Below are 23,574 nucleotides of genomic sequence, written 5' to 3'. Positions count from 1 at the left end.
ACAGCCCAGGGGCCAAAACTGTTCTAGCACCTGTTTTTGTAGATAAAGTTTTACTGGAACACAGTCATGTCCATTTATTTATTTATTGTTTATCACTGCTTTCACACTATCACAATAAATTCGAGTAGTTGCATATGTCCCCCAAAGCCTAAACGCTTTCCTCTATGGCCCTTTACAGAAACTTTGCTGACACCTGCTCTCCATGGGGGTAAAGCGGTAAGTGATGGGAATGGGGAAATCAGACTCCTCTCTGCATAAGACTGCAACAAAGCCCTTGCTCTGAAAGAGTCAAATTTATTAAATTTCCCTGGGAGTCAAGCAACTTGAAGGAACTCATTTGCTACTTCATCAAGCCTTATTTAATCCAGAAATGCATTCAGAAATATTAAAAATATGAAGACTTCTGCCTTTGGGGAAGTTGGCCAAATATAACATAGATAAGTCAATTAAAGCAAAATTATGGGCTCATCTGTATGCTACTGACTAGAAAATCACTAGAAATGTGGAGAAGGCAAGAGGAGATAAGGAAGGTGCTGAGGTTAGATTAGAGATTATCCTGCCTATGGAAGCGGTAAATAGTAAACACATGCTCAGTTAGTTGACTGCTTGACTAACTAATTTATTGGTTGATACATGTCAGAAGAGTTTGTATCTTGACAAGCAATGGGAAATAAGATTGGGTATTGCTGCGTAATCAATTACACCCAAATATAACCCCCATTAAGCCCCCAAGTGGCTTAAAGCAACACTTGTTTTATTATCTCACACATTTTCTGAAGCTAATGAATCTGGGAAGAGTTTAGCCTAGTGGCTCTGGTTCAGGTCTCTCATGAGGCTGAGGTCAAGACATGGCTGGAAGTTTCAGGTGAATGAAAGCTTGACTGGGGCTAAGGGGCCCCCTTCCAACATGGCCCACTCACATGGCTTTAGATAGGGAGCCTCCCTCTCTTGCTGGCAGTAGGCAGGGGGCCTTCGTTCCTTAGCACATGGACCTCTTCACAGGGCTTCTGAAGTGTTTGTTTTTCTTTTTTTAACATCTTTATTGGAGTATAATTGCTTTACAATGGTGTGTTAGTTTCTGCTTTATAACAAAGTGAATCAGCTATACATATACATATATCCCCATATCCCCTCCCTCTTGCATCTCCCTCCCACCCTCCCTATCCCACCCCCTCTAGGTGGTCACAAAGCACAGAGCTGATCTCCCTGTGCTATGCGGCTGCTTCCCACTAGCTATCTATTTTACATTTGGTAGTGTATATGTGTCCATGCCACTCTCTCACTTCGTCCCAGCTTACCCTTCCCCCTCCCCGTGTCCTCAAGTCCATCCTCTACGTCTGTGTCTTTATTCCTGTCCTGCCCCTAGGTTCTTCAGAACCTTTTTTTTTTTTTTTTAGATTCCATATATATGTGTTAGCATACGGTATTTGTTTTTCTCTTTCTGACTTACTTCACTCTGTATTTCACTCTGTATGACAGACTGATGAGACCAGGTCGTGGGCACCAGCCACCCCGGAGCGGTGGCTCACACCAGCAGCCCAAAGTGTTTTCACCAATGGCCACTGGCTTCCAGCACGAGGCGTGGTCCAAAGGAGAAAGAGGAATCAAGGAGGAAGCTGCAATGCCTTGAATGACCTAAAGCAGGTATGCTATCACTTTTGCCATATTCTATTTGTTAGAAGTAAGGCCAACCCATATGCAAGAGGATGGGGGTCAGGCTCCAACATTTAGAGGGAGAAGTGTTGATGAACTTATGAACCTATTGCAAAACCACCACAGATACTGCCAGTAGATGAGAGTCAAAAGGAAGAGCCTGGGACTAGAATAAAGGACTGATGTTCTTCTCACCAGGCTCAGGAAGACGTGGTCTGTCGCCATTTGTAAACTCCAGAACCATCAGCCATCACTAATCAACGGAATTATCTCACTTGTGGAATTTTCAAATGGCCTTGTCATAAACTAGCAGAAGGATGTTTTCTCTTGATTTACTCAAGATAAAGAAAGGTCAGTCCTACGGATTCCTCTCTCTGCATGTCCTTTCTTTATTACCAGGGAAAAATGGGGGGTGGAGGGGGGGGAATGTAACATTTTTTGTCTTTAATGGCTCCAGTGTGGATATTGTTAAACCATGCAGAAAAAAAAAGAAGCCTGATGATAAGATACTATCAAGACAAAGGAAACTAAGTCTCTGGAGTCATTTACAGTAAGAAATATGAAATCTTATTTTTCACAGGCATTTAATAATAGAGTTTATAGGTAAGTAATTAGTTTCATTTATAGTATTGGATTGATATTGTTACAGTTGTATCTTTATTCTTACATCTTTTAAAAGTGTCACCATCCATTAACATGTGTGCTTAATATCATAAGCCACTGGTGATGAATTATGGGCACAGCTCAACTTATTACCACATTTTTAAAGATGATTCTAATAGTACCATTAACTAATTAATTTATTGAACCATGCCTCAAATTGGTTTTACCTGCCTCTATCTGTGGTTTTGGTCATACAGTACTCTCTCACTAATCTTTTGGGGAAATATTTCCTCAAATTCTTTCTGAGAAATCACCTCTGGCAAACACTTGAACTCTTGCCTGGGATTGACGCCACCCTTAATTCAAAGGGTGAACTCAGATGGCCTTCAGTTAATCAGTACATCCTAACCCTCTGGCTGCAGAGATAGAAATGAGCACAGGACCCTAATCAGGTCAGTAAGAGACAGGACCTGGGTTCTTTTTCAATTATTGTGTAAAGAGAAAAAAAAAAAAGCTTAACTCCTTTCCTTGGGAGCCATTTTGCTGTCACGTGGAAGTGCCTTGCTCTGATGTGAAGAATAAGGATGAAGTTAACACACAGAAGGACGAACAGAGGGAAACAAAGGAGTGAATCTTAGTGACCACCAGATGAGCCCCTGGATGGAGACTTAACCAAAGCCAGAGTTGAGTTTTCTTCCACTTGAAATATAACAAAAAATCTTAACTGATAAAATATTTGTTTCATTTAATTGAGCTCTTTTTTGTTTGTCCGTATATTTGCTTTCAAAGTTCTTCATGTGTAGACAGCAGAAATGATATGACTGGGCACTCCCTGGGCCATGTCTCAAGTCTGGTTCAAGTAAATATTACTGCAGTGGAGTTGTCTCATTTGTATGTGGACTTGGAATGGGAGAGTATGAGTTCTTCCTTTTAAACATTAAGTCTCCCTGTGAGGCATGTTGAGGCTTGTGTTTGTCATGCTTATAGCGCATTCAAAAACACTCACTAAATTCAATCTTTGAATTAAGCTGTAACCAAGCTTGTATATTCATCAGAGAAGAAAAATTCTCCTTGAAGAAGTTCAAATTGTTTATTGATTTTCATTTCTGTGTTCAAAGGAAGCTTGGCTAAGTCTGTCTCAGCACAGTCCCCATGGGACTAAACAGCCAACAAGTGCATTACACTGAAACCCAACTGAGCAGCTACCAAGCAAAATGGGAGGATTCTTCTAAAACTATATTAATAAACAGTAAGAAGGTGAGATTTCCAGTTCAATAAAGTTGTTTCTTAACAAGGAATAACACATTTGCCACAGCTGGCAGTAAATGACAATTTAAGGGAAAGCTTGAAAAAAAAATAAAAACAAAATACGAGCAGTAGAAAGTGCATTTGGGTAGCCTTCTTTTGCATATAGCTAAGGGCAAAGAGAGAAATTTTTAAAAATCACTTCTTCCTTGACTTCGATAATTTACCTATCTGTCTGGTAACTCCATTGCATAACCAGTTGGGAAGGTGTATGAAGTGGCTCATGAAGGCAAGAATGTGGCTGTCCCATTTGTTAATGGTCACACGTTTCTACATAAATATCCTCTAAGCATCTCTGAAAAAGGGATTTACCAGTTTATGAAAAAGAGTATAAATATAAATATTTTATGCATCTCAGAGCAAAAGATAAAAATTAGCTTTTAAAAATGAACGTGAGGGGAGACCTTCAAGATGGCGGAGGAGTAAGACGTGGTGATCACCTTCTTCTCCACAAATACATCAGAAATACATCTACATGTAGAACAACTCCTACAGAACACCTACCGAACACTGGCAGAAGACCTCAGACTTCCCAAAAGGCAAAAAACTCCCCAAGTACCTGGGTAGGGCTAAAGAAAAAAGAAAAAACAGAGACAAAAGAATAAGGACAGGACCTGCACCAGTGGGAGGGAGCTGTGAAGGAGGAAAGGTTTCCACACACTAGGAAGGCCCTTCACGGGCAGAGACAGAGGGTGGCAGAGGGGGAAGCTTCGGAGCCACGGAGGAGAGCGCAGCCACAGGGGTGCGGAGGGCAAAGCGGAGAGATTCCCACACAGAGGATCGGTGCCGACCAGCATTCACCAGCCCAAGAGGCTTGTCTGCTCACCCACTGGGGCGGGCGGGGGCTGGGAGCTGAGGCTCGGGCTTCGGTCGGATCCCAGGGAGAGGACTGGGGTTGGTGGCGTGAACACAGCCTGAAGGGGGCTAGTGCGCCACAGCTAGCCGGGAGGGAGTCCAGGAAAAGGTCTGGACCTGCTGAAGAGGCAAGAGACCATTGTTTTGGGGTGCGCGAGGAGAGGGGATCCAGAGCACTGCCTAAACGAGGTCCAGAGATGGGCGTGAGCCGCGGCCATCAGCATGGACCCCAGAGACAGGCATGGGACGCTAAGGCTGCTGCTGCAGCCACCAAGAAGCCTGTGTGCGAGCACAGGTCACTATCCCCACCTCCCCTCCCGGGAGCCGGTGCAGCCCACCACTGCCAGGGTCCCGTGATCCAGGGACAACTTCCCCGGGAGAACGCACAGCACGCCTCAGGCTGCTGCAACGTCACGCCGTCCTCTGCCGTCACAGGCTCGCCTGCATCCATACCCCTCCCTCCCCACGGCCTGATTGACCCAGAGCCCCCGAAGCAGCTGCTCCTTTAACCCCGTCCTGTGTGAGTGAAGAACAGACGCCCTCAGGTGACCTACACGCAGAGGCGGGTCCAAATCCAAAGCTGAACCCCGGGAGCTGTGTAAACAAAGAAGAGAAAGGGAAATCTCTCCCAGCAGCCTCAGGAGGAGCGGATTAAATCTCCACAGTCAACTTGATGTACCCTGCATATGTGGAATACCTGAATAGACAATGAATCATCCCAAATTGAGGCAGTGGACTTTGGGAGCAACTGTAGACTTGGGGTTTGCTTTCTGCATCTAATTTGTTTCTGATTTTATGTTTATATTAGTTTAGTATTTAGAGTTTATTATCATTGGTAGATTTGTTAATTGATTTGGTTGCCGGCTTCCCTTTTATATATATATATATATATATATATATATATATATATATATATATATATATATACACACATATATACTCTTTTTTTTCCTTTTTCTCTTTTTGTGAGTGTGTATGGGTATCCTTTGTGTGATTTTGTCTGTATAGCTTTCCTTTTACCATTTGTCCTAGGGTTCTGTCTGTTCTTTTTTTTCCTTTCTAGTATAGTTTTTAGTGCATGTTATCATTGGTAGATTTATTTTTTTGGTTTGGTTGCTCTCTTCTTTCTTTCTTTTTTTTAAATTACTTTTTACATTTTTTATTTTTAATAATTTTTTATTTTAATAACTATCTTTTCTTTCTTTCTTTCTTTCCCTTTCTTTCTTTCTTTCTCTCTCTCTCTCTCTCACTTTCTTTCTTTCTTTCTTTCTTTTCTCCCTTTTTTTCTGAGCCGTGTGTCTGACAGGGTCTTGGTTCTCCGGCCATGTGTCAGGCCTGTGCCTCTGAGGTGGGAGAGCCGAGTTCAGGACATTGGTCCACCAGAGACCTCCCAGCTCCATGTAATATCAAAAGGCGAAAGCTCTCCCAGACATCTCCATCACAATGCTAAGATCCAGCTCCACTCAATGACCAGGAAGCTACAGTGCTGAACACCCTACACCAAACAACTAGTAAGATAGGAAAACAACCCCACCCATTAGCAGAGAGCTGCCTAAAATCATAATAAGGTCACAGACACCCCAAAACACACTACCGGATGTGGTCCTGCCCACCAGAAAGACAAGATCCAGCCTCATCCACCAGAACACAGGCACCAGTGCCCTCCACCAGGAAGCCTACATAACCCACTGAACCAACCTTAGCCACTGGGGGCAGACAAAAAACCAACGGGAACTACAAGCCCACAGCCTGCGAAAAGGAGACCCCAAACACAGTAAGTTAAACAAAATGAGAAGACAGAGAAACACAAAGCAGATGAAGGAGCAAGGTTAAAACCCACCAGACCAAACAAATGAAGAGGAAATAGGCAGTCTACCTAAAAAAGAATTCAGAGTAATGATAGTAAGGATGATCCAAAATCTTGGAAATAGAATGGAGAAAATACAAGAAACGTTTAACAAGGACGTAGAACAACTAAAGAGCAAACAAACAATGATGAACAACACGACAAATGAAATTTAAAATTCTCCAGAAGGAATCAATAACAGAATAACTGAGGCAGAAGAATGGATAAGTGACCAGGAAGATAAAACAGTGGAAATAACTACCACAGAGCATAATAAAGAAAAAAGAATGAAAAGAATTGTGGACAGTCTTAGAGATTTCTAGGACAACATTAAATGCACCAACAATCAAATTATAGGGGTCCCAGAAGAAGAAGAGAAAAATAAGGGGATTGAGAAAATATTTGAAGAGATTATAGTTGAAAACTTCCCTAATATAGGAAAGGAGATAGTCAGTCAAGTCCAGGAAGCACAGAGAGTCCCATACAGGATAAATCCAAGGAGAAACATGCCAAAACACATATTAATCAAACTATCAAAAATAAAATACAAACAAAAAATATTAAAAGCAGCAAGGGAAAAGCAACAAATAAGATACAAGGGAATTCCCATAAGGTTAACAGCTGATCTTTCAGCAGAAACTCTGCAAGCCACAAGGGAGGGGCAGGACATATTTAAAGTGATGAAAAGGAAAAACTTACAACCAAGATTACTCTGGCCAGCAAGGATCTCATTCAGATTTGACGGAGAAATGAAAACTTTACAGACAAGCAAAAGCTAAGAGAATTCAGCACCACCAAACCAGCTTTACAACAAATGTTAAAGGAACTTCTCTAGGCAGGAAACAAGAAGGAAAAGACCACAGTAACAGACCCCCAAAAATTAAGAGAATGGTAATAGGAACATACATATCAATAATTACCTTAAATGTAAATGGATTAAATGCTCCAACCAAAAGACACAGACTGGCTGAATGGATACAAAAACAAGACCCGTATATACGCTGTCTACAAGAGACCCACTTCAGACCTAGGGACACATACAGACTGAAAGTGAGGGGATGGAAAAAGATATTCCATGGAAATGGAAATCAAAAGAAAGCTGTAGTAGCAATTGTCATATCACACCAAATAGAGTTTAAATTACAGTTTATTACAACAGACAAAAAAGGACACTACATAATGATCAAGGGATCAATCCAAGAAGAAGATATAACAATTGTAAATATTTATGCACCCAACATAGGAGCACATCAATACATAAGGCAACTGCTAACAGCCATAAAAGGGGAAATCGACAGTAACACAATCATAGTAGGGGACTTTAAAACCCCACTTTCACCAATGGACAGATCATCCAAAATGAAAATAAATAAGGAAACACAAGCTTTAAATGATACATTAAACAACATGGACTTAATTGACATTTATAGGACATTCCATCCAAAAACAACAGAATACACTTTCTTCTCAAGTGGTCATGGGATATTCTCCAGGATAGATCATATCCTGGGTCACAAGTCAAGCCTTGGTAAATTTAAGAAAATTGAAATCGTATCAAGTATCTTTTCTGACCACAGCGCTATGAGACTAGATACCAATTACAGGAAACAATCTGTAAAAAATACAAACACATAGAAGCTAAACAATACGCTACTAGATAACCAAGAGATCACTGAAGAAATCAAAGAGGAAATCAAAACATACCTAGAAACAAATGACAATGAAAACACAACGACCCAAAACCTATGGGATGCAGCAAAAGCAGTTCTAAGAGGGAAGTTTATCGCAATACAATCCTACCTCAAGAAACAAGAAACATCTCAAATAAACAACCTAACCTTACACCTAAAGCAATTACAGAAAGAAGAACAAAAAAACCCCAAAGTTAGCGGAAGGAAAGAAATCATAAATATCAGATCAGAAATAAATGAAAAAGAAATGAAGGAAACAATAGCAAAGATCAATAAAACTAAAAGCTGGTTTTTTGAGAATATAAACAAAATTGATAAACCATTAGCCAGACTCATCAAGAAAAAAAGGGAGAACACTCAAATCAATAGAATTAGAAATGAAAAAGGAGAAGTAACAACTGACACTGCAGGAATACAAAGGATCCTGAGCGTTTACTACAAGCAACTATATGCCAATAAAATGGACAACTTGGAAGAAATGGACAAATTGTTAGAAAAGCACAATCTTCTGAGACAGAACCAAGATGAAATAGAAAATAGAAACAGACCAATCACAAGCACTGAAATTGAGACTGTTATTAAAAATCTTCCAACAAACAAAAGCACAGAACCAGATGACTTCACAGGCGAATTCTATCAAACATTTACAGAAGAGCTAACACCTATCCTTCTCAAAATCTTCCAAAATATAGCAGAGGGAGGAACACTCCCAAACTCATTCTATGAGGGACATCACCCTGATACCAAAAGCAGACAAAGATGTCACAAGGAAAGAAAACTACAGGCCAATAACACTGATGAACATAGATGCAAAAATCCTCGACAAAATACTAGCAAACAGAATCCAACAGCACATTAAAAGGATCATACACCATGATCAAGTGGGGTTTATCTCAGGAATGCAAGGATTCTTCAATATACACAAATCGATCAATGTGATAAACCATATTAACAAATTGAAGGAGAAAAACCATATGATCATCTCAATAGATGCAGTAAAAGCTTTCGACAAAATTCAACACCCATTTATGATAAAAAAACCCTCCAGAAAGTAGGCATAGAGGGAACTTACCTCAACATAATAAAGGCCATATATGACAAACCCACATCCAACATCATTCTCAATGGTGAAAATCTGAAACCATTGCCTCTAAGATCAGGAACAAGACAAGGTTGCCCACTCTCACCCTTATTATTCAACATTGCTTTGGAAGTTTTAGCCACAGCAATCAGAGAAGAAAAAGAAATAAATGGAATCCAAATCGGAAAAGAAGAAGTAAAGGTGTCATTGTTTGCAGATGACATGATACTATACATACAGAATCCTAAAGAGGCTACTAGAAAACTACTAGAGGTAATCAATGAGTTTGGTAATGTAGCAGGATACAAAATTAATGCACACTAAGCTATTGCATTGCTACACACTAATGATGAAAAATCTGAAAGAGAAATTAAGGAAACACTCCCATTTACCATTGCAACAAAAAGAATAAAATAGCTAGGAATAAACCTACCTAAGGAGACAAAAGACCTGTATGCAGAAAACTATAAGACACTGATGAAAGAAATTAAAGATGATACAAACAGATGGAGAGATATACCATGTTCTTGGATTGGAAGAATCAACATTGTGAAAATGACTATACTACCCAAAGCAATCTACAGACTGCATGCAATCCCTATTAAACAATTTTTGACAGAACTAGAACAAAAAATTTCACAATTTGTATGGAAACACAAAAGACCCTGAATAGCCAAAGCAACCTTGAGAAAGAAAAACGGAGCTGGAGGAATCAGGCTTCCTGACTTCAGACTATACTACAAAGTTACAGTAATCAAGACAGTATGGTACTGGCACAAAAACAGAAATATAGATCAATGGAACAGGATAGAAAGCCCAGAGATAAACCCACACACATATGGCTACCTTATTTTTTATAAAGGAGGCAAGAATATACAATGGAGAAAAGACAGCCTCTTCAATAAGTGATGCTGGGAAAACTGGACAGCTACATGTAAAAGAATGAACTTAGAACACTCCCTAACACCATACACAAAAATAAGCTCAAAATGGATTAAAGACCTAAATGCAAGGCCAGACACTATAAAACTCTTAGAGGAAACCATAGGCAGAACACTCTATGACATAAATCACAGCAAGATCCTTTTTGACCCACCTTCTAGAGGAATGGAAATAAAAACAAAAATAAACAAATGGGACCTAATGAAACTTAAAAGCTTTTGCACAGCAAAGGAAACCATAATCAAGACCAAAAGACAACCCTCAGAATGGGAGAAAATATTTGCAAATGAAGCAACTGACAAAGGATTAATCTCCAAAATTTACAAGCAGCTCATGCAGCTCAATATCAAAAAAAACCAAAAAAACCCAATCCAAAAATGGGCAGAAGACCTAAATAGACCTTTCTCCAAAGAAGACATACAGATTGCCAACAAACACACAAAAGAATGCTCAACATCACTAATCATTAGAGAAATGCAAATCAAAACTACAATGAGGTATCACCTCACACCAGTCAGAATGGCCATCATCAAAAAATCTACAAACTATAAATGCTGGAGAGGGTGTAAGGAAAAGGGAACCCTCTTGCACTGTTGGTGGGAATGTAAACTGATACAGCCACTATGGCGAACAGTATGGAGGTTCCTTAAAAAACTACAAATAGAACTACCATACGACCCAACAATCCCACTACTGGGCATATACCCTGAGTAAACCATAATTCAAAAAGAGTCATGTACCACAATGTTCATTGCAGCTCTGTTTACAATAGCCAGGACATGGAAGCAACCTAAGTGTCCATCAACAGATGAATGGATAAAGAAGATGTGGCACATATATACAATGGAAGATTACTCAGCCATAAAAAGAAACGAAATTCAGTTATTTGTAGTGAGGTGGATGGACCTAGAGTCTGTCATACAGAGTGAAGTTAGTCAGAAAGAGAAAAACACATACCGTATGCTAACACATACATATGGAATCTACCAAAAAAAAAAATGGTTCTGAAGAACCTAGGGGCAGGACAGGAATAAAGACGCAGACGTAGAGAATGGACTTGAGGACACAGGGATGGGGAAGGATAAGCTGGGACGAAGTGAGAGAGTGGCATGGACATATATACACTACCAAATGTAAAATAGAGAGCTAGTGGGAAGCAGCCACATAGCACAGGGAGATCAGCCCTGTGCTTTGTGACCACCTAGAGGGGGTGGGATAGGGAGGGTGGGAGGGAGAGGCAAGAGGGAGGAGATATTGGGATATATGTATATGTATAGCTGATTCACTGTGTTATAAAGCAAAAACTAACACACCATTGTAAAACAATTATACTCCAATAAAGACGTTTTAAAAAAAATGAACATGAGAGTTTCTGAATACTTATGGCCTCTTTATCGATGTTTATTATCAAAAATAGTTACCACACCCTGATACACAGAGGATGCAAAATCTTCTCTTTTTGCCTTCATTGCCTCTTAAAAATAAAATTAAACATGTTTCATTTTACTAAGTATGAAGCTAAGCCTAGGAAGATACATCTTCTCTCCCAGATTCAAGATTGTAGCTAAAGAGTTTTTGAAAAAAATCTATATTTGAGTTTTTTATTGATCCTGAAAGACTCAACAAGATAATGCCCCAAAATCAGTTTTAAAAGTAACTATACTTTGTAATAGAAAATTAAGTGAACTAAAATTTTACCTCTGTTGGGTAAAATAGGAGAAGTCCCTTGCTTGTTCTATTCCTCAAAAATTCAGTTTTGGAGTTCAGGGTTTTTGAGCTCAAGCCACCCGTTCTCCTTGCTTGGCCCTGCAATAATCATTTCTCTGCTCCAAAAAAAAAAAAAAAGAAAAGAAAAAAGAAACAGAAAAAGGAAAAAAAGAAAGAAAGAAAAAGAAAACTCAGTTTTTAGCCCAGTTCTGCTAATGCGCTCTGTAGGCCTGGAGAAAATGATCTCATCTCTTTTTGTAACTGTTTCTTCATCTGTAAATCAGGGAGAAAAGCACTGGTTCTGCCTCAGAGGGATGTTTTGAGGATGAAATATAGTAATGTTGACAATAATATTTTGCAAAAACACAGGCATGTTGAACTCTAAAGTTTACTAGCAAGAGACACACCAATGCTGTATGGAGGTCCCATAAGGCAAAGCCACAATTAGAAGAGAAATTGCTCAGATATGATAGAAGCATTATCTAGTGAAGACTGTTACATGAAATGTTCAAACAAAACAGTGCCTTCCATAAAAACAATAGCATAACAGGGAAAACCTGTAAGGAAATATTTGCGTCTCTTCCAATCACACCAGCAAGCCGGAGTTCCAGGAAAGCTACCTAAGAGATCAAAGTCAAGGTGGTTCTCAGAAATTTTCCACACTGTGGGCACAGGCTCAGTTTGGGAAGACTGAGAAAAGAGAATATGTAATTACAGGATAGCCAAGTATTCAAATTTAAATTAAAAAATTCAATCATTACCTAGACAAAGAGAAGCAGTCAGTACTTAGAAACTTGCAGCAGATTGAATGTTTTGACTGCTTTTGCCCCAGATATTCAACACTGATTTGTTCTGGACGTGGAGGTCGGTTCTACACTGAGCAAAATTTCCATCTAATAAAGATATGGCAACAACTTTTACCAAATTTAAGGGGGAAAAATCAGCCTGCTTCCAAAAAAGAAATTGAGAATGAACTGGCCAGATCTGTAGTAACATTGAGGACTTAGGAGCCCTCTCAGCCTTCTGACATGAGTGTGAGAATCTTAGGGAAAGTGCAGGTGACAAGAGAATGCTTCCATTTATCAGCCAGGCTTCATTAAGTGGCATAATTATAATTCGAAGAAAATAATTTTCATCGGTACTTTTGGATTAAAAGGAATAATGTGTTATTGAAAAACACTGTCTGGACTAGAAATCTAATTTTTAGAAAATTCAGTGAAGTCTAGTGTCACAGATTAAAGGCAAAATCTTTTCATTCTGGTCCTGACTCAAGCTTACTCCGAGAGCTTAAGGAATTCATTGATGCTTCTGGTGTCTGTGCAGATGCAACCAACATCCAGGTAAGACTGAAGAATGTGAAGTCCTTAACCCAGGTCTCTGTTAGAGCTTTGGGAGTGGACCCTTTTCTGGTGATTAGAAGGTACCCAGCAGTGGTCCAAGGGCCTTGGTGCCTTGAGGTCCTATGCTCTCCACAAAAACCCTCACACACAGTCCTTTGCTTTTAAGGCCCATGACATCTAGCTAAGTCAAGCCTCTTTCCCTCTTATAACTACAGTCAACGGATATCCGGGTTATTACCTCTTATACTAGTTTGGAATCCAGCACACAGTTTTCCTCTTTATTTCACCTCCTGACATCATTCTTAGTCATTGCAACGTGTGTGCAAAGGGGCCAGCCAATAGATGAGTTCTTGGGCTTCCTCGGCTTCCGTGATCCTCACTTCCAGGTCCTGGTCCTTCTCTTCATCTAGAGCAACTCCATGGCAGACTCCTTAAACTCAAATATCTCTCTCTCAGGCTATTACGTACTTTCCTTTCATCTCTCTCACTGATCTTTCTCTTCTACTCCACAGAGAGACTAATTCTTTGATTCCCTAATTGTTTTCCAACCTATCAGAGCCCTCCTAGCTTCACAGCCTTTGCTACCCAGCTTGGACCCTATAATTGATCATCTGGTCTCTTTTCTTTTTTTAAAAAATTTATTGAAGTAGAGTTGATTGACAGTGTTGTGTTAATTTCTGCTGTACAGCAAAGTGACTCAGTTATACATATATATGTATATTGTTTTTCATATTTGTTTCCATGATGGTTTATCACATGATATTGATTATAGTTCCCTGTGCTATTTTCTTACTGGTGCCGACCACCAAGTATCTCTGTGGTCTCTTCACTCCTCCTCCAGCCTCATCACCAGGCACTGCCTGCCTTATCCTCTAGGCAGGAAGAATATCAACCAGCTTACAGTTCTCTGCAGGCATCACACAAGGTTGTTTTAGGTCTTTGAGCCTTGCCATGCTGTCTGAAGACTTGGCTCAAGCATCCTCTTACCTAGTTTTCATCCCCTGACACTTCTCCCCAGGCCCTTCCCAGACTGAGATAAGGACCTCGGCCCCTGAACACACTGTTCTCAAGGCCATCACAGTGCTGACCACATGCTAGTGACAAGATCTGCTAACGTTTCTATCCTTCCCAGAAAACTACAAGCGCTCTTGGAAGAGATACTCTATTTTTTAATCCTTGATTTTCCAACCCCTGTCAGAATGGCTGGAACATTATAGGTGTTCAATAAATATTCCTTGCAATGAAATGAACTAAGCCCCTGCCCTTCTTCCATGTTTGCTCTTCAAATTCTCCAATCCAAAGCCACTAAGCAAGCAGCCTTCTTTATTCCTGTACAACAGAAACTCAAATAAACATTATCCCTCCAGAAGGCAAACTCCACAAGAACTTGGCAGAATCCCCAGTGCCTAGAACATCCAAGCATATATTAGGTGTTTAAATATTTATGGAATTCCAGTACTGCATCTAAATTTATGGGTTTCCAATATTAGGTGGGCTCAAAATATATCAAAAAAAATTTTTGGCACTTGAACAGCTTTTTCTCTTATTTCTATCAAAGATTCTCCAAAATGCTCTCTGTCTCCTCAAGCTTTCTAACACATCTCCAACTGACACCCTGCTCTCCCCTTTCTTGGGGAAAATGGAATTATGGAGTATGTACTTCACCAACCTCCCTCATCGTGATGTGTTTGTGGCTCCACATCTGCGTAAGATATGGTAAATTCATCTCATGAGAAAAATTCCAGTATTTTCCTCAATTTAATTATTGACTACAACTAGGACTTTAACTCCATGCTTTCAAACAAATACAGGTAATATAACTATGCCTATTGAAAAAATCCATTTGCATTATTGTTATTTCTTATTAAATAATCTTAAAATAAACAAGCTCTATTTCATCATTGTTATCAATTAATAACTCATATAGTCTGCACATGGGGATGTCTGATCAAGTGACTTACTATAAAAAATCTTGGGTGATCCCAAGGTATGGAGATTAGTATCTGCTATCAGGTGAGTCACTCTTAACCTATAAAAGGAGAGGCCTAGAGATTTCTAATCATTCAAGACTCTTCTCACTAAAGATAGGAAACCTTCCATTAGGGTTAGGGTCCTAGAATCACTGACTGGTAGTTCAAGACAGTGGTAGATCTCATGAACAGTAATCCATCCAAAACATTTCTGGCATGCCTATATATCCACAAAATAAAATCTGAACTAAAATGAAAAAACTAAATAGGTGTTTGATCTTTTATCTGTATTTAATCTATATAAATCACAAGTCCAATTATTTTATACTTTTTAGATATTTGGTTTTATTCTTTTCTATGTATGCACTATGTCTTTATCTCAAGAACCATTCTTATTATAGCTCTCAGAAAAACTATAAATAAATATAGGTAAGCCACTCCTTCAAAATTCTTAAGGGATCAGCTAAACTTCCCTTGAATTAGGATTTTGTTGCATCAAATATCATTTGAAATAAGGGAAAATAAGAATTAAAAGTCTCTGGCTCTAGAGGAAGATTTCACTGTAATGTGACTTGTTGCAATGGATATAAGCTATAATCAAAAGATAACGGCTCATTTGCAAATTAAGAGACATGACCTATCAAAGTACAGAAGCTTTATTTATTGCCTAAAAACACAGAAGATTTATATATGACTTAAAAATGATTAAGTTAATTTTTCAAAAGCATTGAGTTCAGAAATAATGAGTTTACAACCAATTAAATTAATATCGTCGATTTGAAACTAAATAAAAGCTTTTTCATTATTGTCATTATTTTTGAACTATGTCAACTCAGTAATTGTTTGTTAATTAAGGTAATTGTTTTGACTGAAGAAAAATAGACTTTTACATTAATGTCATCATTTATTTCAATCCCTGAATCAGATTTTTTTCCCATACTTGGAAAGTTTTCTGCTAGTTTGCAAACTACTTGTCCAATTTTCAAACAAGCTGATTTCATTACAAGAATCATTATATATACTCAAGGTCTAGAAGACTCTCAGAACAAATGGAAAAATTAAATGTGATTTATGCTGACAAATATGTACTTCCTAGACCAGAATATTTTTACTACCAGAAATGAATATGAAGTAGAATTTTTAAAAGAAAGAATATGAACCAGAATGTATTTCTGGAAGGAGAAAAAATGTGCATAAAGAAACAAGAGAAGAAGCAAGAAAAGGGGAAAGGACTAGAAAACATATTTGCCTGGAGGTAACACTCTTTCATAAGTGAAAAGCACATTTTTACTCATAAGAGTGTATTGTTAAAATCCCCATATTTTACATTATTACCCTTCAAAAGACATCATTTCCTATCAGGAAAATCATTTCAGAAAACCAGGTGATTGAGAACCTGTATTCCAACATTTATTCATGTTACATTTCTGGGGGAAAAAAAGTCTTTGAATATATTCATAAAGTGATCATGGCTAGTCTGGTTTTACAGTGCTACCATATTGATCCAAGTCATTGGGAATTTGCCAGATTTGGTCTATGTCACTTGTTTATAATACAGTGAATGAGACTTGGTTTTCCTGTCTTGAGACCAAAGCATTAAGTTAAGGCACATTCACACATGACCTACAGTGCTGACAAATTACTCACAGATAACTGAAATCTACCTATGTGGCCAAAAAAAGGGAAAACTGTTTTTTGGAGGAGAGCTATTGGTCTATATCACACCGACTGAGTCCGGGCCACTATACCATGAACTGAAAATACAAAGTTAGTTCCCAAAGGACTTCATGCTCTAGGGGTCATGAGACCTAATTAGGGAGACAGACACATAAACAGATAATTATAAAACAGTATAAAAGTGCAAAGGTAGAGATGTGCCTTGATGACCCATAACCCATTGGATTGTCTGTTGTAGTTCAGTACAGAAAGCATTTATCTCTTTTCAGTTGTGATTTCTGAAAGTAGTCTGTAAAACAAACAGATTCAATTATTTTATGAACTTGGCCCAATCATCTTGGCCAAGGTTTTTATGGCAATTTTAGTGTGTCGTTTTATATCTGTGGGGCATGTTGGATCATGGGCAACCCAAGAGTTGATATTTCAAAATGAGCCTGATTTTTAGATGTCTAAGAAAATGACTTTGTTCTCATTCAGTATCCTGTGCTATTCAGAAACTCTCCCCAGAGTTCCTTGGTATGCACCCTGGTAACAGAATCCCTTGCTGCAAAGTATGTAATAGGAATTTGAATTCCATTTTGGTGCAGTCTTAACACTTATGAGACAAAGCTTCTTGCCAAAGGCCCTCCTACAATAGTTGTTACAAAATAAGCAACTGTTGGTCCTTTCCCGGGTGTACTATGGGGATGAGCATTTGACTACTGCCTTTCAAATGGTGTCTGATATGACCAGGGTGAGCCCCTGGGCGTTCATATGCCAACAAGCTGCAGCTGCCATCCCCAACTCTCACCCTGGGGCCCTGGGCCACTTGATGAAGTTTCTATACCAGTTTGGGGGCTGTGTTCCAGCTTCTTAATACTCCTCAGCATGTCGGTCTGGAGACCTGGTCCCCTGTCCAATTTCTGCTTCATTCTTCTCAATCAGAAAGTAGACCACACTACTTTGAGATCGATTCCCATTTAATAAAATGTCTTAGAACCATGACTATGGAGGTGCATTCTTCAGAGACTTCTGACGCTAATCCTTCCACCAGACTGGACTCTTTGGGTAGTGAGCCTCTGAAGGACCTATGTTTGCTATATTCCTTTGGAGATGGCAGTGTTAGCCACCTCCTCAAGTTGACTCCCAAGTTCACCATTCCCATAAGAATATACTCTTTCTGTTGACTTGCTTTAAGTTCCTGGATACCCTTGAAATGAAAACCATGATAAACATCTCTACTGAAATTGGAGCAAATTTTAGAAATACTGCTCCCTGACTTCTAAGACTGGCACAGAAAATAAGGGTAGGGAAGAAATTTGGTTACAGATGTTTAATGTGGCAGAGGTGGTTCAAATAGTTCTGAGCCCCAAGTATGTTGCAAGCATGGTGCTAGGCAGAAGGGAATCTAATGGTAAACCAGACAGAGAAACAGCCACAAAAAATGTTTATGGTCTGACTGGAGAGTTGGGAGAGTAAAAAGGTAGTAACATTACAATGTGTACAAGCCGTCTCAGGTGCAAGAATAGGGTGTTATGGGGACATAGGAGTGATTCCTAACCCAGTCTTAGGAGTACAAGGAAGTCTCTTCATTGGAAATGACAATTACAGTTTGATATTAAGTATTAAGGCAATTGCTGGGTAAGGCGGGAAGAAATAGAGAAAAGCTAAAGTGTTAGGGGAAAGGGAAGTACAGACAACAATACATGTAAAAGAAGAGGTGAGAGAAAATATGACACATTTGGAGCACCACGAGTATTTCATTCCTATAGGATTACAATACTTAGAAATAGGTAGTTCTGTAAAACCTAGAAGTAGACTCTAAAATCAATTTACAATACCCAGCATGCGCAAAATTCACCTCTAGTTTCTCTATGTAAGGCTGCTCAAAATGTTTGTTACCTGGCAAATGTATCTAAACCCTTTGACTTTCCCTTATAATTTGTCTTCGCATTCCAGTCTACCATCTTAAAATCCATTCTGTCCTAGTCTCTTTGCCGTCTGGTTTATCAAGGGCTCTGAGGAAAGCAAAAATGGAAATCCAAAATGAAACAATGAAGCATAGCTTGGGTGGCTACAACACAACAGTAGCCAATAGTCCTGATGGGTGTTTAATAAATACAAACAGGGTGGTCAATAAGGTGGGGTGTGGGATAACAGTGGTGGATAGTGGGCTGTGAAAGACCTGGGAATAATGATTTTAGACTAACTGACTGATGGAGAATAGAGGATTTATTTTATTATCCAGAGCATTGTATGAGACTATGAGTGTAGAATGTAGGGTTGGATGTTTTGCCTGGTTGCTTGGTTGTCTGTGGCCAATTGCTATAGTCAAATCAACTAGAACATTCAGAGCCAAAATAGTGAAATCATCTTCTGGGCTTTTAAAATTTCCACTGTGAAACTGACATTAGGTAACCAATAATGCTTTTTTCCTCTCCCTCTCTCCTCTATGAAAATTTCTCTCTCAGATCCCTTAATCCAACCAAGTGGCAAAGGAAGCCTTGATATAAATTAATGCTCCCAATGGGAATTTATATTTTAATGAATAAATGCCTGGATTCTGAATTTCTAGGCATCAATTGTCAATTAGGTCAGAAATATTTCAGGAAGACACCGGCACTGTCCTGCTACCCTGATTCCACATCAGTGGGTAAACACCTACTCTGCCCCAGTACATATGCCTCTGAGAAAGCATTTAAAGTTTCCTCTTCAGCAGGAAGATGACTATATCTAAAGAGAATGTGGATACAGATGACAAGTCCTGGTCCAGGTAAACATCTAACTTAGGGAAGGTCAAACAGATAAAACATAGCAAAAAGACCAGGCAGAACTAAGGAAGGTAGAAAGGAAGATGGTAGCAGGGAAATCTCTGGTAAGCAGTTCTCAGACACCAAATTGAAACTGAGGGGTGGGACTGAAGTCAGGAAGAACCAGATGCCCAATTATCTAATTAAGAGGATAAGAGGTCAGAGCCAGACTTGGCAGCAAGATTGATGATAGTGAAGCTCAGACACTGTCTTTCTTGATCTTTAAGCCCACCAAACATACCATTGGCCATGTACCCATAAAGGTGACAAGGTAATAGTCAAAAACCTCTTCAACTCTTCTTGACATTCAAGCCCCACCAGTGTCTATCTCTTGTATGTATACCTTATTTTTGCTCCTCCCTCTCTGCATTTCCATCTCCTATCCAAGGCTAGAGTCCTCCATTGACACTCCTTATTTCTTTGCCACCTTGAATAGTCTTGCCATGACCAGCCCATCATGAGCCAACCTCTAGAACAAGATCTGGAACTCTATATGACCTTCCCCATTTTTAGAGATGGGACATAGAGACATGAGGATTGTCCCAAGAGCCTGACACAGGACTACACTTACAGATGAAGGAATCCAACAGTCCACGCTTTAGGAAAAGGATATGAACAACTTGGCAACTACTAGACATACCTTTACCTATGGCATCTCGGACAACATGCAGTGTCTCTAACAATAAAAATATAACATTTTGAACAAACTTCTAAACATGGGGTTATTCTATGATGTGGTCATCATAAAAACTCATAAACTCACGATTTGCTTGGTAGCGACTGTGATCCTTCTCTTTCCAGCTCTGTGTGGATATTTTCATCTGTATGTGCTACCATTGCACTTGGTCTCAATTTTATGATTCTGAGATCTCAGTTCTCACACTATACTTCTCCATGAGCATTGAATTGACTAGGAGATATATACACATTTCAGGTCTCTTTCAGAACAAATTCAATATGATTAACCATACTGCAATCTAATTCAGACACCCTGATTTTTCACTGTTGCTTCTAACTATGTGTTAAGAATGTATGTAATTTTAAATGTTAATTGCTTTTCCATAATATCCAGGAGCATACTTCATTCTCCAAGTCAATGATAAAAATCTTAAAAAAGAAGCAACGGGTCTGAAACTCACTCCTGAAGGAGAACTCTTGTTCCTTACTCAGAGTGTCAGCCCACATTTGTATATTTCCATTAGTGAGAACTATCTCCATTGCATGAAAATTCTAATCTGAAAAGCTGTTTTTATAGTATGTCATTGGAAGTCGACTTACTGAAGAGCATTCCAATTAGTAATGTTGAAAGCCTTCCATAAATGAGATGACTGTCACCAATGTTCTTTTTTTCTTTCCCGGATAGCAATAAAAAAGAACAAATAAAAAGAGAAAAGTATAATTTGTCTGGTAATTGAGCCATGAAAATGTACTATAAAGAATAGAAACTGAAAGGAAAACCACCGAAATGGTGGCATTTCAAATAATTTAACTAGCATTTCAAATAAGTCACCAGTTTGTCCTGGCTGGCATACCTGAAAATAGTTGTTGTTGTTGTTTTTTTAATTTTTAACATTAAAGGATTGTCAGCTACACTTTGGAAAGAAAAAGGATTCACTTCAGGATTTCCTCACTTCACTAGTGGAATGTGAAGACATATTTGAAAGGGCTGTCATTTGATTCAGAGCTTCATTAATTTGACCCTTTGTCCTCATATCAGGAACATAAAGAAAAACTTTTTTATTGGAGCTGATTGAAATATGATAATCCAAAAATTTTCCTACATCCTCTGCCCCCAAATCTTTGGTTTCTACCTAATCCCTTATCAGAGGAAATTTCTTAACAATTTACATTGTGGTATCATTCTGCAATGATGACATGTCCACATATAAAGAGAGAATTAGCACTAGGAGGATGCAGAATTCGCATCTCCACACAACTAGGGCACCTACCAGGCACCACTGGGGGACCACGGACACCTAAGGAGACAGGAGGAACCCGCAGCGACTGGCTTATGGGATCTTGGTTCCCAGGCCGGAGGTCAGGCCAAAGCTCCTGTGGCGGGAGCTCCGAGTCAAAAATGCTGGACTAACAGAGAACCTCAGACCCCAGGGAATATTAATCGGAGTGAGGCCTCCCAGAGGTCCTTCTCTCAGCATCAAGATCCAGCTCTATCCAACTACCTGCAAACTCCAGTGCTGGATGTCTCAGGCCAAACAACCAGTAAGACAGGAATACAGCACCACCCATCAAAAAAAAAAAAAAAAAAAAGAAATGACAAAAAAATATGTTACAGACGAAGGAGCAAGGTAAAAACCTACAACACCAAATAAATGAAGACAAAATACGGAACTATCTGAAAAAGAATTCAGAGTAAAGATGATCCAAAATCTCGGAAACAGAATGGAGAAAATACAAGAAACATTCAACAAGGATCTAGAAGAACTAAAGAGCAAACAAACTGTGTTGAACAACACAATTACTGAAATTAAAAATACTCTAGAAGGAATCAATGGCAGAATAACTGAGGCAGAAGAACAGATAAGTAAGCTGGAAGATAAAATCATGGAAATATCTGCCAGGGAGCAGAATAAAGAAAAAATAAAGAAAATAATTGAAGACAGTCTCAGAGACATCTGGAACAACATTAAATGCACCAACATGTGAATTATAGGGGTCCCAGAAGAAGAAGAGAAAAAGAAAGGGTCTGAGAAAATATTTGAAGAGATTATAGACAAAAACTTACCTAACATGGGAAAGGAAATAGTCAATCAAGTCCAGGAAGTGCAGAGAGTCCCATACAGGATAAACCCAAAGAGGAACATGCTGAGACATATATTAATCAAACTATCAAAAATTAAATACAAAGAAAAAATATTAAAAGCAGCAGGGAAAAGCAACAAATAACATACAAGGGAATCCCCATAAGGTTAACAGCTGATCTTTCAGCAGAAACTCTGCAAGCCACAAGGGAGGGGCAGGACATATTTAAAGTAATGAAAGGGAAAAACCTACAACCAAGATAACTCTACCCAGCAAAGATTTCATTGAGATTCAATGGAGAAATTAAAATCTTTACAGATAAGCAAAAGTTAAAGAAGTCAGCACCACCAAACCAGCTTTACAACAAATGCTAAAGGAACTTCTCTAGGCAGGAAACACAAGAGAAGGAAAACACCTACAATAACAAACCCAAAACAATTAAGAAAATGGTAATAGGAACACACATATCGATAACTACCTTAAATGTAAATGGATTAAATGCTCCAACCAAAAGACATAGACTGGCTGAATGGATACAAAAAGAAGACCCGTATATATGCTGTCTACAAGAGACCCACTTCAGACCTAGGGACACATATAGACTGAAAGTGAGGGGAGGGAAAAATATATTCTATGCAAATGGAAATCAAAAGAGCTGGAGTAGCAATTGTCATATCAGACCAAATAGAGTTTAAAATAAAGACTATTACAAGAGACAAAGAAGGATGCTACATAATGATCAAGGGATAAATCCAAGAAGAAGACATAACAATTGTAAATATTTATGCACCCAACATAGGAGCACCTCAATACATAAGGCAATTGCTAACAGCCATAAAAGGGGAAATCGACAGTAACACAATCATAGCAGGGGACATTAACACCCTACTTTCACCAATGGACAGATCATCCAAAATGAAAATAAATAATGAAACACAAGCTTTAAATGATACATTAAACAACATGGACTTAATTGATATTTATAGGACATTCCATCCAAAAACAACAGAATACACTTTCTTCTCAAGTGCTCATGGAACATTCTCCAGGATAGATCGTACCTTGGGTCACAAATCAAGCCTTGGTAAATTTAGGAAAATTGAAATCATATGAAGTATCTTTTCTGACCACAACGCTGTGAGACTAGACATCAATTACAGGAAAAAAGCTGTAAAAAATACAAACACATAGAAGCTAAACAATATGCAACTAAATAACCAAGAGATCACTGAAGAAATCAAAGAGGAAATCAAAAAATACCTAGACAAATGACAATGAAAACACAACAACCCAAAACCAATGGGATGCAGCAAAAGCAGTTCTAAGAGGGAACTTTATAGCAATAAAAATCTACC

General features: G+C 38.9%; 1 protein-coding gene and 1 long non-coding RNA gene across 5 annotated transcripts in view; both read right to left on the bottom strand.

Moving 5' to 3' along the window:
* Window positions 1-23,574, bottom strand: part of LOC309630682 — a 440,591-nt gene that overhangs the window by 283,714 nt on the left and 133,303 nt on the right. The gene's annotated exons all lie outside the window — the stretch shown is intronic.
* The window catches only part of LOC309630453 (uncharacterized protein), a 311,054-nt gene that overhangs the window by 210,899 nt on the left and 76,581 nt on the right, over window positions 1-23,574 (bottom strand). The gene's annotated exons all lie outside the window — the stretch shown is intronic.

Source organism: Balaenoptera borealis (assembly GCF_965194805.1).
Source record: "Balaenoptera borealis genome assembly, chromosome: 1".
Classification (NCBI taxonomy): Eukaryota; Metazoa; Chordata; class Mammalia; order Artiodactyla; family Balaenopteridae; genus Balaenoptera; species Balaenoptera borealis.
Note: the sequence above shows the minus strand (reverse complement) of the source record. Positions and strands in the feature narration are given on the sequence as shown.